The 15,367-nt window shown below is 44.5% G+C and overlaps 1 long non-coding RNA gene across 1 annotated transcript in view; it reads left to right on the plus strand.

Annotated features, from left to right (window-relative positions):
* LOC134359690 (uncharacterized) overlaps nucleotides 1-15,367 on the plus strand; it is a 45,613-nt gene that overhangs the window by 2,460 nt on the left and 27,786 nt on the right. The window contains exon 2 of the long non-coding RNA XR_010021174.1: nucleotides 3,340-3,423. This is a non-coding gene — a long non-coding RNA (uncharacterized LOC134359690). The remainder of the gene's footprint in view (nucleotides 1-3,339; nucleotides 3,424-15,367) is intronic.

Genomic DNA, 15,367 nt, shown 5'->3' on the forward strand with positions numbered 1-15,367 from the left:
CTTCACACCCTGACTAATCAAGAATCAATCAACCGCTGCCTTATGCATACCCAGTGACAGCCTTCACAGCCGCCTGTGGCAGCTAGTTGCACAGATTCACTCTCTGGCTAAAGAAATTCCTTATTTCCGTTCTAAAAGGACGCGCCTCTATTCTGAGGGTGCTCTAAAGTCCTAGACTCCCCCACCATAGGAAACATTCTCTCCACATCCACTCTGTCTAGACTTTTCAACATTCAATAGGTTTCACTGAGATTCCCTGTAATGCTTCTGAATTCCAGTAAGTACATGCCCAGAGCCATCCATCAGTCCTTGTATGGTAACCCTTTCATTCCCAGAATCATTCTTGTGAACCTCCTCTGAACCCTCTCCGATGTCAGCACATCCTTTCTTAGATAAGGGACGCAAAGCTGCTCACAATACTCCAAGTGAGGCCTTACCAGTGCAGTCTTCTTCTTCGGTTGTCCATCGAAATCCGATGACAACGTCCACTCCTTTAATGGTGAGATCTTTGATGACTATACAGTCCTATCCTGGACCCAGAAGCTCTCTTGCAGGTGGGACATGTATATGTAGTAGTGGTGGCAACCATGGCTGCATTTCTGGCTCTCCTCTGCTGTCTTCTGGTTGTTCTTTCCATCTCCAGAATATGAATCCCGTCCCTGCACAGCTGTCGCCAACTGGTACAGTCAGCAGCAACATCCTCCAGGTCCTCGGGTCTGATCTTGCACCTCCTTAAAGCATTCTTCATCTGATCCTTATAGCGCTTCTTCAGCCCTCCAGCTGAGCGTTGACCATGATGAAGCTGGCCGTATAACACTCTGCGGGGTAGCCGACATGGGGGCATCCTTATCATGTGCCCCAGTCACTGCAGCTGACGCTGGGTGATCATGGCCTCAATACTCCAGCAGTTGGTCTTTACAAGTATTTCAGTGTGAGGCATCTGCTCACGCCAGGTAATTCCCAGGATGTGCTGGAGGCAGCTTATGTGGAAGCGCTCCAAGGACTTGATGTGACAGCTGTAGGTTACCCAGGCTTCACAGCTATAAAGGAAGGTGGTGACACAGACCGCTTGGTATATGGTGACCTTTGTGGAGGGACGAAGGCTCCTGTTCTGAAAGAGTCTACGCCGAATTCTCCCAAAGGCAGCTGATGCCTGGTTTAATGTGGCTCTGGATGTCGTTGTCAATGCCGCTATCCTCAGAGAGAATGCTCCTCAAATATTTGAAAGTTGGCACTACTGACAGCTTTTCATCACCAACAGTGAAGGCAGGTAGAGTGGGTGGGACACTGGTACTCCATTGGCAAACCAATTCTGTCTTGGTGGTATTGACAGTCAGCCCCATCCTGCTGTACACTCTCACTGCCAAAGCCAGGACAGTCTGAAGATCCTCCGAAGTGTGGGCCACAAGAGCACAGTCATCTGCATACTGCAGATCCAGGACCCACTCTCTATGAAGTTTGGTGGTTGCGTGGAGCCTCCTGATGTCAAAGTGAGGCCTTACCAGTGTAGTATAAAGCCTCTAAATTGCATCCTTGATTTTATATGAGAGGAGATTTGATAGAGGTATACAAAATTTTTGAGGGGGGCGGTATAGATGGGGTAAATGCAAGCAGGCTTTTTCCATTGAGGTTGGGTGGGGCTACAACCAGAGGTCATGAGTTAAGGGTGAAAGGTGAGAAGTTTAAGGAGGACATGAGGGGAAACTTCTTCACTCAGAGGGTCATTGGAGTGTGGAATAAGCTGACAACACAAGTGGTGCATGCGAGCTCGATTTCAACGTTTAAGAGAAGCTTGGATAGGTACATGGATGGTAGGGATATGGAGGGCTATGGTCCTGGTGCAGGTTGATGGGAGTACGCAGTTTAAATGGTTTCGAAATGGGCTAGATGGGCCAAAGGGCTTGTTTCTGTGCTGTACTTCTCTATCACTCTATGACTCTATATTCTAGCCCTCTCTAAATGGATGCTAACTTTACTTTGCCCCCCTCACCAGAGACTCAACCTGCAAATTAACCTTTAGGGAATCCTGCACAAGGACTCCCAGGTCCACTTGCACCTCACACTTTTGAATTTTCTCTCCATTTAGAAAATAGTCTATGCTTTTATTTCTTCTACCACAGTGCATGACTGTACACATCCCAACACCGTATCCCTTCTGCCACTTCTTTGCTCATTCTCCTAATCTGTCCAAGTCCTTTTGCAGCCTCCCTGCTTCCTCAACACTACCTGCCCCTCCACCTGTCTTCGTATTGCCCACAAACCTGGCCAAAAAGCCATCGATTCCATCATCCGAATCACTGACATCTAACATAAAAAGAAGCTGTCCCAACCCAGACTGTTGTAGAACACCACTAGTAACTGGCAGCCAACCAGAAAAGGCTGCCTTTATTCCCACTCTTTGCCTCCTGTCGATCAACCAATGCTCCGTCAATGCTAGTAGCCTTCCTGTAATACCATGTGTTCTTAATTTGTTAAGCAGTGTCCTGCGCAACACATTGTCAAAGGGCTTCTGAAAATCCACGTACACAACATCCGCTGATTCTCCTTTGTCCATTTGGTTTCAAAGAATTCTAACAGATTTGTCAGGCAAGATTTTCCCTTAAGGAAACCATGCTGACTACAACCTATTTTATCATATGCCTCCAAGCACCCCGAAACCATATCCTTCACGAGAAGTTGGACAAACATGGGTTGTTTTCTCTGGAGTGGCAGAGGCTGAGGGAAGATTATTAGACAGAGTGTAGTATAAAGCCTCTAAATTGCATCCTTGATTTTATATGAGAGGAGATTTGATAGAGGTATACAAAATTTTGGGGGGGGGGCGGTTTAGATATGGTTGTAATGTCTAATGCCAGAAGGCATGCATTTAAAGTGAGAAGAGTTCATTTCTTAGGAAATACGCACAAAACGCTGGAGGAACTCGGCAGGTCGGGCAGCATCCGTGGAAATGAACAGTCAACGTTTCGGGCCGAGACCTTTCGTCAGGACTGAAGAGGGAAGGGGCAGGGGCCCTATAAAGAAGGTGGGAGGAGGGTGGGAAGGAGAAGGCTGGTAGGTGCCAGGTGAAAAACCAGTAAGGGAAAGATAAAGGGGTGGGGGAGGGGATAGACAGGAAAGGTGAAGAAGGAATAGGGGAAAGCACAATGGGTAGTAGAAGGAGGTGGAACCATGAGGGAGGTGATAGGCAGCTGGAGGAGGGGGCAGAGTGAAACTGGGATGGGGGGTAGGGAGGAGGATTCTCGATAGAGAATGTATCTCAACAATATACTCAATATTCTGTATAAAACAACAACTATACAGATTTCCATAACAAAGTAAATTGTAATTTATCCCATTCAGGCCTAAAGATTTAATCACTGTGGAGGATTTCTTACTCTTGGAGGATCATGTCTTTCCTGAACTGAAGGTCACTCTACTTGGCAGGTGAGACTTGTGAATGTGAAAACAATCTCAGGTTCTGGGTGGGACCTCATCTGTGGAGGTTGTAGGAGTTGGCTCCAGGACTGCAGGAAGTGGTTGTGACAACCCTGGACAACTTTCTATGGACGCGTTGGCATCCTAAGCAGTACATGGCAAGTTTCAGTGGACGATGCAGATCATAATGTGTGAGCACAGTGTCTGTCGTCACCATTCCCTTTACCTTTTTGAAAGCCACCTCACACTTCTTTGTCAATTGCCATTTCCTCCCGCTCTGTAGAAATGAGTTCAAGGGGTGGAGCACAATAGGCAGGTTTGGCAGGAACCAGTTATAGCAATTGATGAGACCTAAAAAGACTACGACTGTGAACCTGTTATAGTAACTGACAAATCCTGAAAAGGGCCACGACTGTGACATGTCCTTTGATCTTGGGGCATCCATCACCATTTGAATTTTCTTAGCACACTGTGTAAATCTTGCACGTCAATGGTGTGAATGCAGTAAGTGATGCTTGGTTTAAAGAATTCACACTTCTTGTGTGATGCTCTGAGCCCATAAATCTTCTAAACTTCTTAACACTGTCTTGAGATTTTGGAGATGTTCCTTGTCATCTTTACTGGTAACAATGATGTCATCCAGGTAACACTGAATACCTGGACAGCCTTGCAGTACCTGGTCCATAGCTTTTTGCTGGAGTGCAGGTGCCCATGCTACTCCAGAAATTAGCCTATTATAGCAATAAAGCCCTTCATGAGTGTTTACGAGAAACACTTTAGAATCTTCTTCCATCTCCATCTGTAAGTAGGTCTCAGCTAAGTCCACTTTGCTGACGTGTTTTCCTCAGAAAAGATGTGCTGGCATTGGAAAAGTCCAGAGGAAGTTCATGAGAATGATCCCAGGAATTAAAGGGTTAACATATGAGAGGTGCTTGATAGACCTGGGCCTGTACTCAGTCGAGTTTAGAAGAATGAGTGGGGGAAGGATCTCATTGCAACCTATTCAATATTGAAAGATCTGGATAAAGCAGACAGGGAGAGGATGTTTCCTATAGTGGGGGAGTCTAGGACCAGAGGGCACAGCCTCAGAATTGAGGGTTGTCTATTCAGAACAGTGAAGCACTATAACTTCTTTCCCTCTGCCTCCCTTCTTGAATAGTGGAGTGACATTTGCAATTTTCCAGTCTTCCGGAACCATGCCAGAATCTAGTGATCCTTGAAAGATCATTACTAATTTCTTCAGCCACCTCTTTCACAACCTTAGATTTTAGATCATCTGGTCCAAGTGACTTATCTACCTTCAGACCTTTCAGTTTCCCAACCACTTTCACTCAGTTCTGCCCCCCAACACTCTCAAACTTCCAGCATACTGCTAGTGTATTCCACAGTGAAGATCAATGCAAAATGCTTATTCAGTTTGTCTGCCATTTCCTTGTCCCCCATTACTACTGCTTCAGCATAATGTTCCTACGGTCCAATCTCTAATATCTCCTCTCTTTTACAGTTTAGATATCTGAAGAATTTTCTGGTATCCTCTTAAATATTATTGGCTAGCTTACCTTCGTATTCCAGCTTTTCCTTCTTTATGACTTTTTAAGTTGCTTTCTGTTGGTTTTTAAAAGAATCCCACTGTTTATTGCTCTCTGTTTGGCTTTTATGTTGGCTTTGACTTCTCTTGTTAGCCATGCTTGTGTCATCTTTCATTTGGAATACTTCTTCATCTTTGGGATGTATATATCCTGTGCCTTCTGAATTGCTTCCAAAAACTCCAGCCATTGCTACTCTGCCGTCATCCCTGCCAGTGTCCTTTTCCAATCAATGCTGGCCGACTCCTCTCGTATGCCTCTGTAATTCCTTTTACTCCACTGTAATACTGATAGATCTGACTTTAGCTTCTCCTTCTCAAACTTCAGGGCGAATTCGATCATATTATAATCACTCCCCCTACAGGGTTCTTTACCTCCCAGTTTATTGCAAACACCCAATCCAGAATAACTGATCTCCTCGTGAGTTCTACCACTAGGAGAGCTGCTCTAAAAAGCCATCTCATAGCCATTCTAAAAATTCTCCCTCTTGGGATGCAACACTAACCTGATTTTCCCAATCTACTTGCATATTGAAATCCTCCATTGCCTTTTTTACAGCATTTTCTATATCCCGCTGACCTCATCTTTGCTGCTGTTTGGAGGTCTGTATATATGTCCCATCAGGGTCTTTTCATCCTTGCAGTTTCTTAGCTCTACTCACAACAATTCTACACCTTCCAATCCTATGTCACCTCTTTATAATGATTTCATTTCAATTTTACCAACAGAGTTACCCCACCCCCTCTGCCTACCTGCCTGTCCTTTCAATACAACGTGTATCTTTGGACGTTAAACTCCCAGCTATAATCTTCTTCATCAGCTATAATGTTCAGAATCATACATCATGATTCAGTGATGCCCACAACGTTGTACATGCCAACCTGTAACTGTGCTACAAGTTCATCTACTTTATTCCATGTAGTGAATGCATTCAAATATAACATCTTCAGTCCTGTATTCATCACCCTTTTTGATTTTGTCACCCCTTTATATTGCAACTCATCCCATTAATTGCAATTTTGCCCTGTCACCAGCCTCTCTTTGCGTGCAGTCTCACTACACACACCCTTTGTAAACCAACTATCTCATCTGAGCACCATCACTCCAATTCCCATTCCCCTGCCAAATTCATTTAAACCCTCCTGTACAGCTGTAGTTGTTCAGGCAATATCCTGGTAAATCTTTTCTCCACTCATTCTTTCCTATATAATAAATAATAAGGTGACCAAAACTGTACATGATACTTCATGTGTGGCCTTGCTGACATGTTGTGTAAGTACAGCATAACTTCCCAATTCCTTTACTCATTGCCTTCACTGATGAAGGTGAGCATGCCAAAGAGCTTCTTAACTAGTTTTCTTTTTGTTAGTGGGTTATATTAGGTTTCTTTATTTTGTGGCTGCCTGTAAGGAGACGAATCTCAAGGTTGTGCATATGTAGCATACATAATAAGTGTACTTTGTACTTTGTACTGATGCCATTTTAGGCAAACTATGCACTTACACTCCGAAGTCCCTCAGTTCTATAACACTACCTAGGGCCCTACCATTCAATGTGTAAGTCCTACCCTGGTTTGATCTCTCATGGTGTGACATCTCACATTTATCTGGATTGATAGCCATTTGCCAATCCTCAGCTGACACAGCTAACTAATCAGAATCAGAGTCAGGTTTATAGTCACCAACATATGTTGTGAAATTTGCTGTTTTGTGGCAGCAGTACAGTGCAACACATTAAAAGTTACTATAAGTTACAATAAGAAGTTTATAAAAATAAATAAATAGTCACTAAGAGAGCAAGATGGTGAGGTAATGTTTATCAGTTGGTTCATTGTCCATTCCAAAAGCTGATGGTGAACGGCAAGAAGCTGTTCCTAAAAAGTTAATTCTGCATCTTCAGTTCCTGTACTTCCTCCCCGATGGTAGTAATGAGTCAAGGGCGTTTCCAAGATGGTGAGGTTGTAAATGACAGACTAGGCCAGGAAGTTAAGGCACGTGAGATCCAAGGAGAGCGAGCAAATTAGATCCAACTCTAGCTTAGTGACAGGAGGGACGGGGTAGTGGTGGGACGGTGCTTTTTGATTGGAATGCTATGACCTTTGGTGTACCACAGGGACTGGACCTGAGACTCTTCTTGTTTATGATAGATATTAATGACTTAGATGTGAATGTGGGAGGTATGGTTGTACATTTGTGGATGTCACAAAAGATGATAGAGTTATGGGTAGTGAGGAAGGTTGTCTGAGGTTACAGCAGGATGTATACATAGTGGCCACTTTATTAGATAGACCTGTACACCTGCTCAGTAATGCAAATGTCTAATCAGTCAATCATGTGGCAGAAACTCAATGCATAAAAGCATGCCAACATGGTCAAGAAGTTCAGATGTTCTTCAGACCAGACATCAGATTGGGGAGGAAATGTGATCTAAGTGATTTTGATCATGGAATGATTGTTAGTGCCAGACAAGATGATCTGAGAATCTCAAAAACTGACTGATCTCCTGTAATTTTCATACACAGCAGTTTCTAGAGTTTAGAGAGAATGGTGTGAAAAACAAAAAAAAACATCCTGTGAATGGCAGTTCTGTAGGCAAAAATGCTTTGTTAATGGGAGAGGTCTGAGGAGAACGGACAGGCTAGTCCAAGCTGAACTTAGGAAGGCAACAGTGACTCAAATAGCCCCACACATTACCACAATGGGTTTGCAGAAGATATCTCAGAACACATAACACATAGAACCTTGAAGTGGATGTGCTACAGTATCAGGAGGCCACCAAGGAGCCCACTCCTGTACCTAATAAAGTAGCCACTAGTGTAGGTTAGGTGGAAAGTTAGGCAGAGCATTGCCAGATAGAACTTACTTTCAACAAAAGTACAAGATGATACACGTCTGGATGTCATTTAGAACTAATACCATAAATGGTGGAACACTAGGGGGTGACAGTTGGGTTGTAGTTTATGACTCCCTGAAAGTAGCCACACAGACAGATAGGGTGGGGGAGAAGGCATCTGGCATCCTTGCCTTCATTAATCAGGAGGCTATGTTGCAACTTCACAAACACTGGTTTGACCTTAGCTGGAGTGTCATGTGAAGTTCTGATCAGTACTCTAAAGGAAGAATGTGGTTGAATGTAGAGAGTGGAGAGGAGATTCACCATTGCTCAGGACTAAAGTTGTGGGGAGAGATTGGATATGAAGGAATTGTTTTCCCTGAACCAAAGGAGGCTGACGCATGACCTCGCAGAAGTATATATTTTGAGAGGCACGAATAGAGTAACCAGAATATTTTTTCCATAGTAGAGGTATCAAAACAAAAGAACAAGGTAAAGATAAAATAGAGGGATTTTAAAGGGGATCTGAGGGGAAAGCTTTTGCACAGTAAGTGTATGTGTCATGGTCCAGATCAGGGTCTCTTTAAATTTACTTTGTTTATGTTACGATCCGGACTGTTAACTCCCTGTTTCCCTTTGGTTCCCTGTTTTCCCGTGTCCCTTGGCCTCGGTGATTAGAAGCAATTTACTCTCGGCTGAACCAGTAGTTTATAGTCTCCGGCTTTCAGCTGTTCAGGCGGGAGCGTTTGCAAAGTCACCAAGGTATGGCGTGCCAATGTCATCTGGCCGGAGCAAGCCTAGTCTCCGCCCGAAGCAAGTGCCGGTAATTCGCCTTTCCTCACCGGAGCAACCTTGTCAAGTTACCTCGCCAAAGCGAGCCTGCAAAGTTTTCTTACGGAGGTGGGTCCATCAGTTAACCCGCCGGAGGGAATCAAGAACCGCTGTCTATTGTTCCCGGGCCGAGTTGAGAGCTCGCCACTACCCGGAGGCTCCAAGTCAAGTCCTGACTCCAGGGGCATCCAAGTACCAAGTCAAGTCTTGGCCCTGGCGGCATCCAAGTTCCGAGTCGGGTCCCGGCCCTGGCGGCATCCAAGTTCCAAGTCAAGTCCTGGCTCTGGGGGCATCCAAGTACCAAGTCAAGTCCTGGCCCTGGCGGTCTGTGATTCCTGTCCTACCCCGCTGTCTGAATCCCTTCTCTGCCCCTCTCGCCCCTAGCCCTCGTCTGCACTTCGGTACAGTTCTATTGCCGGAGCTAGATAGGTACAGTCTGGTGTTCTTTTGTGTTGGTCTTGTCTTGTCCTCGCCTCCGTGGGGTAGGTCAGGCTGTCTTGCCATTGCCCCACAGGGGGTCATGTCTTGTCTTGTCTGGTCCTCGCCTCCGTGGGGTAAGTCAGGCCATCTTGCCGTTGCTCTGCGGGGGGTCATGTCTTTTCTTGTCTTGTCCTCACCTCCGTGGGGTAAGTCAGGCCGTCTTGCCGTTGCCCTGTGGGGGGTCATGAGTCCCGGCCCTATGTCCTGTACCTAAGGAGGGGTCCCGGCTCTCTGTTCTGTGTGTGAGTCCCGGCCCTATGTCCTGTACCCAAAGAGGGGTCCCGGCTCTGTGTTCTGTGTATGTGTTCATGGTCCCATTAACCTGCTCTCCCGAGACCGAGGCTCTGTGTTCCAATGTTCCTCCTCTCCCTGGTCCATGTCATGTCCATGCCTGGTTCTGGGGTCTGAGCACGAGGCAAGACCCAGGTATTGGGTCCCTGCCCAGCCCCTGGCTCGGAGTCCATACCCTAGCCTCTTCACGTCTCCTCTAGTTCTGGGATCTATTCCGAGTCCTAGCCCAGACCCTTGTCCCAGCCTAGCTGTAGTCTTGAGTCCTTGTCCAGTTCGCTATTCCTGCTTCTGCTTTGCTCTCCTGGTATCGAACAATAAACTCAAATTAATTAACCTCAAGAGATGTGTCTTGCATTTGGGTCCACCCTTGCTCCCAATGCCGCCCCCCCAGTGTGACAGTATGTCGATGAAAGATCATAAAACATAGAACAGAGAACAGTACAGCACAGGAACAGGCCCTTCGGTATATACCAAACTAACTAAACTAGTAACTGAATGCCTAACTAAAGTAATTATTTCTGCCTACACAATGTCATATCCCTCCATTCTCTGCACATTCATGTACCTAGAGTATATAAGAGTCTCATATATGTTTCTGTCCTACCTGCCTCCACCACTTGGCAATGCATTTCAGACACCCATCACTTTCTGTGGGGGAACAAAAAATTGCCACACACTTTGCCTTTGAACTTACCCCCAATCACCTTAAATTAATGTCATAATAAATGTATTAGACATTTTGACTCTGGGGGAAAGATAGCAGCTGTCGTCTCTATGTCTCATATAAACCTGAATCAGATCTCCCCTCTGCCGTCACCGCTCCAGAGAAAACAGCCCCAGTTTATCCAGCCTCTCCTGTTAGCACACGCCCACCAACCCAGGCAGCATCCAGGTAAACCTCTTCTGCACCCTCTCCAAAGCCTCAACATCCTGGGGTGAATAGATGTGAATTCAATACTCTCAATGCCGTCTAAGCAGAGATTTATAAAGATACAAAATAACTTCTTGACTCTTAAACTTAGTGCCTTGAATAATAAAGGTAAATTTGCCATATGCTGTTATTTCCACCCCTTCACCTATGCAGTCTCTTTCAGAGAGCTTGGGACTGGGACTCCGAAGTCTTCTGTAGATCAATAATGTTAAGACACCTGCTATTAACTGTGTACTCTCCCATTACAGTTGATCTTCCAAATTGCAACACCTCACAGTTGGCCAGATTAAACTCCATCTACCAATTCTCTACCCATATTTGCAATTGATCTACATCGTACTGTAAACCTGTGAAAATCTTCTACACTATCCACAACACCAGCAATCTTTGTATTACATGCAAACATACCAACACACTCATCCATATTTTCTTTCAAGTCATTTACAGTATACATATGAAAAACAGCAGAGGTCTCTGCAAAACACCACTAGTCACTGACCTCCAGACAGAATAAATCCCATAGACCACGACTCTCTCTCTCTTCTATGGACAAGCCAACTCTGAAACCAAATGGCCAAGTCATTATGGATCCATGAATCTTAATCTTCTGGCACGACAGACCTCCTCAAATGCCTTATTAATATCCAAGTAGAGAATATCCACAGCTCTACCTTCACCAACCACATTTGTTACCTTCTTGAATAATGCAATCATGTTAGTAAGACATGACTTGCCCCTCACAAAGCCATGCTGACGGACAATATCCTCTATGGACTTCTCCTTGGTACTGATGCAAAGTACCCATTTAAGACCTCACCCACATTCTCTGTCTCCAACCACACATTCTCTCTATAATGGGTGACTTCAATCTACATGTAGATTGGGTGAACCAAATTGGTAAGGGTGCTGAGGAAGAGGATTTTTTGGAATGTATGCGGGATGGTTTTTTGAACCAACATGTCGAGGAACCAACTAGAGAGCAGGCTATTCTAGACTGGGTATTGAGCAATGAGGAAGGGTTAATTAGCAATCTTGTCGTGAGAGGCCCCTTGGGTAAGAGTGACCATAATATGGTGGAATTCTTCATTAAGATGGAGAGTGACATAGTTAATTCAGAAACAAAAGTTCTGAACTTAATGAAGGGTAACTTTGAAGGTATGAGACGTGAATTAGCTAAGATAGACTGGCAAATGACACTTAAAGGGTTGACGGTGGATATGCAATGGCAAGAATTTAAAGATCGCATGGATGAACTACAACAATTGTTCATCCCAGTTTGGCAAAAGAATAAATCAAGGAAGGTAGTGCACCCGTGGCTGACAAGGGAAATTAGGGATAGTATCAATTCCAAAGAAGAAGCATACAAATTAGCCAGAAAAAGTGGCTCACCTGAGGACTGGGAGAAATTCAGAGTTCAGCAGAGGAGGACAAAGGGTTAATTAGGAAGGGGAAAAAAGATTATGAGAAAAAACTGGCAGGGAACATAAAAACTGACTGTTAAAGCTTTTACAGATATGTGAAAAGAAAAAGATTACAAATACAAGAAACACAGACATAACCAACAAGGCAAACAGCTTACAGGCACAAAAGAAACAACACAAGGGCTTAGGCACAAGCCAAAAATCAGCCACATCAGGGGGATTCAAACACTAGTGAATAAAAGTAAGTTTTGAGCCTGGATTTAAAAGAGTTGATGGAGGAGGCAGATCTGATAGGGAGGGGAATGCTGTTCCACAGTCTAGGGGCTACAACAGCAAAGGCGCGGTCACACCTGAGCTTAAGTTTAGATTGCGGGACAGCCAGGAGCCCCAAGTCAGCCCACCTGAGGGACCTGGAAGTAAAATAAAGGGTCAGAAGGTCTGTGATAAAAGGGGAGGGGGGCAGCCCACTTAGGGCTTTATAAACAAACAGAAGAACCTTAAAATCAATTCTGAACCATATTGGCAGCCAGTGGAGAGAGGCCAGGCTAGGAGTAATATGGTCCCTTGTCCGGGCACCCGTCAGGAGCCTGGCTGTGGCATTCTGGACCAGTTGCAGACGGGACAGGGACGACTGACTAATCCCAGTATACGGGGAGTTGGAGTAGTCCAAGTGGGAGGATATAAGGGCGTGGATGACTTTCTCGAGATCTTTGAAAGAGAGAAACTGCTTGATTTTGGCAATAGTACGAAGCTGGAAAAAACTGGCTTTTACTATTGCATTAACTTGCCTGTCAAACTTAAAGGTGGAATCAAATATCACACCAAGGGATTTAACATGGGGTTTGACAAGGGTGGACAGGTTACCAAGACTGTTGGTAATCACTTTGATGGAGTCAGGGGGACCAAATAGGACAACCTCAGACTTGCCTTCATTCAGCTGTAGGAGTCTTGTGCCATCCAACACTTTATATCCTCAAGGCAGTTCATGGGGCTGACTAGATTTGACTGGTCATTTAGTTTCAGAGGGAGATAAAGCTGTGTGTCGTCAGCATAACAGTGGAAAGAAATGTCGTATTTTTGAATGATTTAGCCGAGGGGAAGCATATACGAGGGGTGATTGATAAGTTAGTGGCCTAAGGTAGAAGGAGTCAATTTTTAAAAACCGAGCACATTTATTTTTCAACATAGTCCCCTCCTACATTTACACACTTAGTCCAGCGGTCGTGGAGCATATGGATCCCTTCTTTGTAGAAGTGGTCCACAGCAGGGGTGATTGATAAGTTTGTGGCCTAAGGTAGAAGGAGATGAGTTATACAGCTCCCATTACATGCACGTGCAGTTCAACTCTTTGAGTGAAAATGCAGAAAGTTTGAAGTTAATAACTCATCTCCTTCTACCTTAGGCTGCGAGACTTATCAAACACCCTTGCTGTGGACCACTTCTGGAGGTCCAAATCACTGACTTCTACAAAGAAGGGATCCGTATGCTCCATGACCACTGGACTAAGTGTGTAAATGTAGGAAAAATAAATGTGCCTAGATTTTCTAAAATTGACTCCTTCTACCCTGGTTTATAGAGAAAAGAATGGGACCTAGGATGAACCTTGTGGGACCCTGCAGGAGAGGAACACTCTATAAGATTGGTTAGGCATGACCTACTATGCACAAAGCTATGCTGACTATCCCTAATTAGTTCATGTCTATCCAAATATTTATATATCTGGTCCTTCAGAATAATAGAATAATTCCATTACGGGAAAGGCTCACCGGCCTATAGTTTCCTGGTTTATTTTTAGAGTCTTTCCTGAACAGTGGAACAACATTGGCTATCCTCCAATCCCCTGGTATCTCACCTGTCATGAAGGATGATTTAAATATCTCTGCTAGGATCCTGGCAATTTCTGCACTTGGATCCCACAAGATCTGAGGGAACACCTTGTCAGGCCCTGGGGATTTATCCATCTTGATTTGTGTCAGGACAGCAAACACCTCTTCCTCTGTAATCTGTATAGGGTCGATGAAGTTGATACTGCTTTGCTTCACTTCTGTGGACTCTGCGTCCGTCTCCTGAGTAAAAACAGATGCAAAAAAATTATTGAAGATCTCCCCCATCTCCACACATAGATTTCCATTCTGATCTTCCGGATGACCAATTTTGTCCCTTGCAATCCCTTTGCTCTTAAAATATCTGTAGAATCTTTTAGGATTCTCCTTCACCATGTTTGCTAAGGGAACCTCATGCCTTTTTTTAGCTCTCCTGATTTCTTTAGTTTTCTTTTGTATTTCTTATACTCCATAATCCCCTTATTTGTTCCTACCTGCTATGCACCTCCTATTTTTTTCTTAACTAGGGCCTCAGTATATTTTGAAAACCAACGTTCCCTACACCTGTTATCTTTACCTTTGGTTTCGACAGGCACATACAAGCTTTATACTCTCCAAATTTCACTTTTGAAGGCCTCCAACTTACCAAGTATACCTTTGCAAGAAAACAACTTGTCCTAATCCACACTTGCCAGATCCTTTCGGAAACTATCAAAAATTGGTCTTTATCCAATTTAGAATCTCAACCTGCAGACCAGACCCACCTTTTTGCATGTTTAGTTTGAAACTAATGGCATTGTGATCACAAGATGCAAAGTGTTCCCCTACACAAGCTTTTGTCACTTGCTCTGCTTCATTCCCTAATAGCAGATCATGTATTACACACCCTCTGGTTGGGACTTCTAATTACTAATGAAGGAAACTTTCCTAGACACCTTTGTCAAACTCTATCCCATCTAGTCCTTTTACAGCATGGGAGTCCCAGTCAATATGTGAAAGTTAAAATTACCTACTATAACAACCTTATGATTTTTGCAACAGTCTACGATCTCTCTGCAAATTTATTCCTCTAAGTTCCTGTAATATAGCCCCATTGACGTGGTCATCCCTTCATTTCTTAGTTCCTCCCATAGTGCCTCACTTGACCAGTTCTCCACTCTGTCCTGACTGAGCATGGCTGTGACATTTTCCCCGACTTGTCGTGTCACCCCTCCCCCTTTAATCCCTCCCACTCTGAAACAATGAAAACAATGGAACCCTGTAATACTGAGCCGCCAGTCCTGCCCCTTCTGCAACCAAGACTCACTAACGGCTACAATATCATAATTCCCTGCCCCGAGCTCATCTGTATTTCCTACAATACTTCTTGCATTGAAATAAACACAGCTCAGGACGTTAGTCATGCCATGCTCAACCTTGTGGTTCTTGACTTTGTCTGAGGCCTTAACAACATCTATCTCCACAAACTCTCCACTAACTGCCCTGGCACTCTGTTTCACATCCTCCTGCAACTCTAGTTTCAATCCCCCCACCCCGTGCAGCACTAGCAAACCTTCTCAATAGTATATTAGTTGCCTTCCAGTTTCAGGCGCAAACCGTCTCTTCTGTTCAGGTCCCACCTTCCCTGGAAGAGAGCCCCATGACTGCGTGACTTTTGTATCATCAACAAGTTTACTAATCAGCTCACTTACAATGTTTTTTTTCAAATCATTTATGCTGTGTATGTCATAAACAATAGAAACCCCAGCACTGATCTCT

Source organism: Mobula hypostoma, chromosome 21, assembly GCF_963921235.1.
Source record: "Mobula hypostoma chromosome 21, sMobHyp1.1, whole genome shotgun sequence".
In the NCBI taxonomy this organism is placed as follows: domain Eukaryota; kingdom Metazoa; phylum Chordata; class Chondrichthyes; order Myliobatiformes; family Myliobatidae; genus Mobula; species Mobula hypostoma.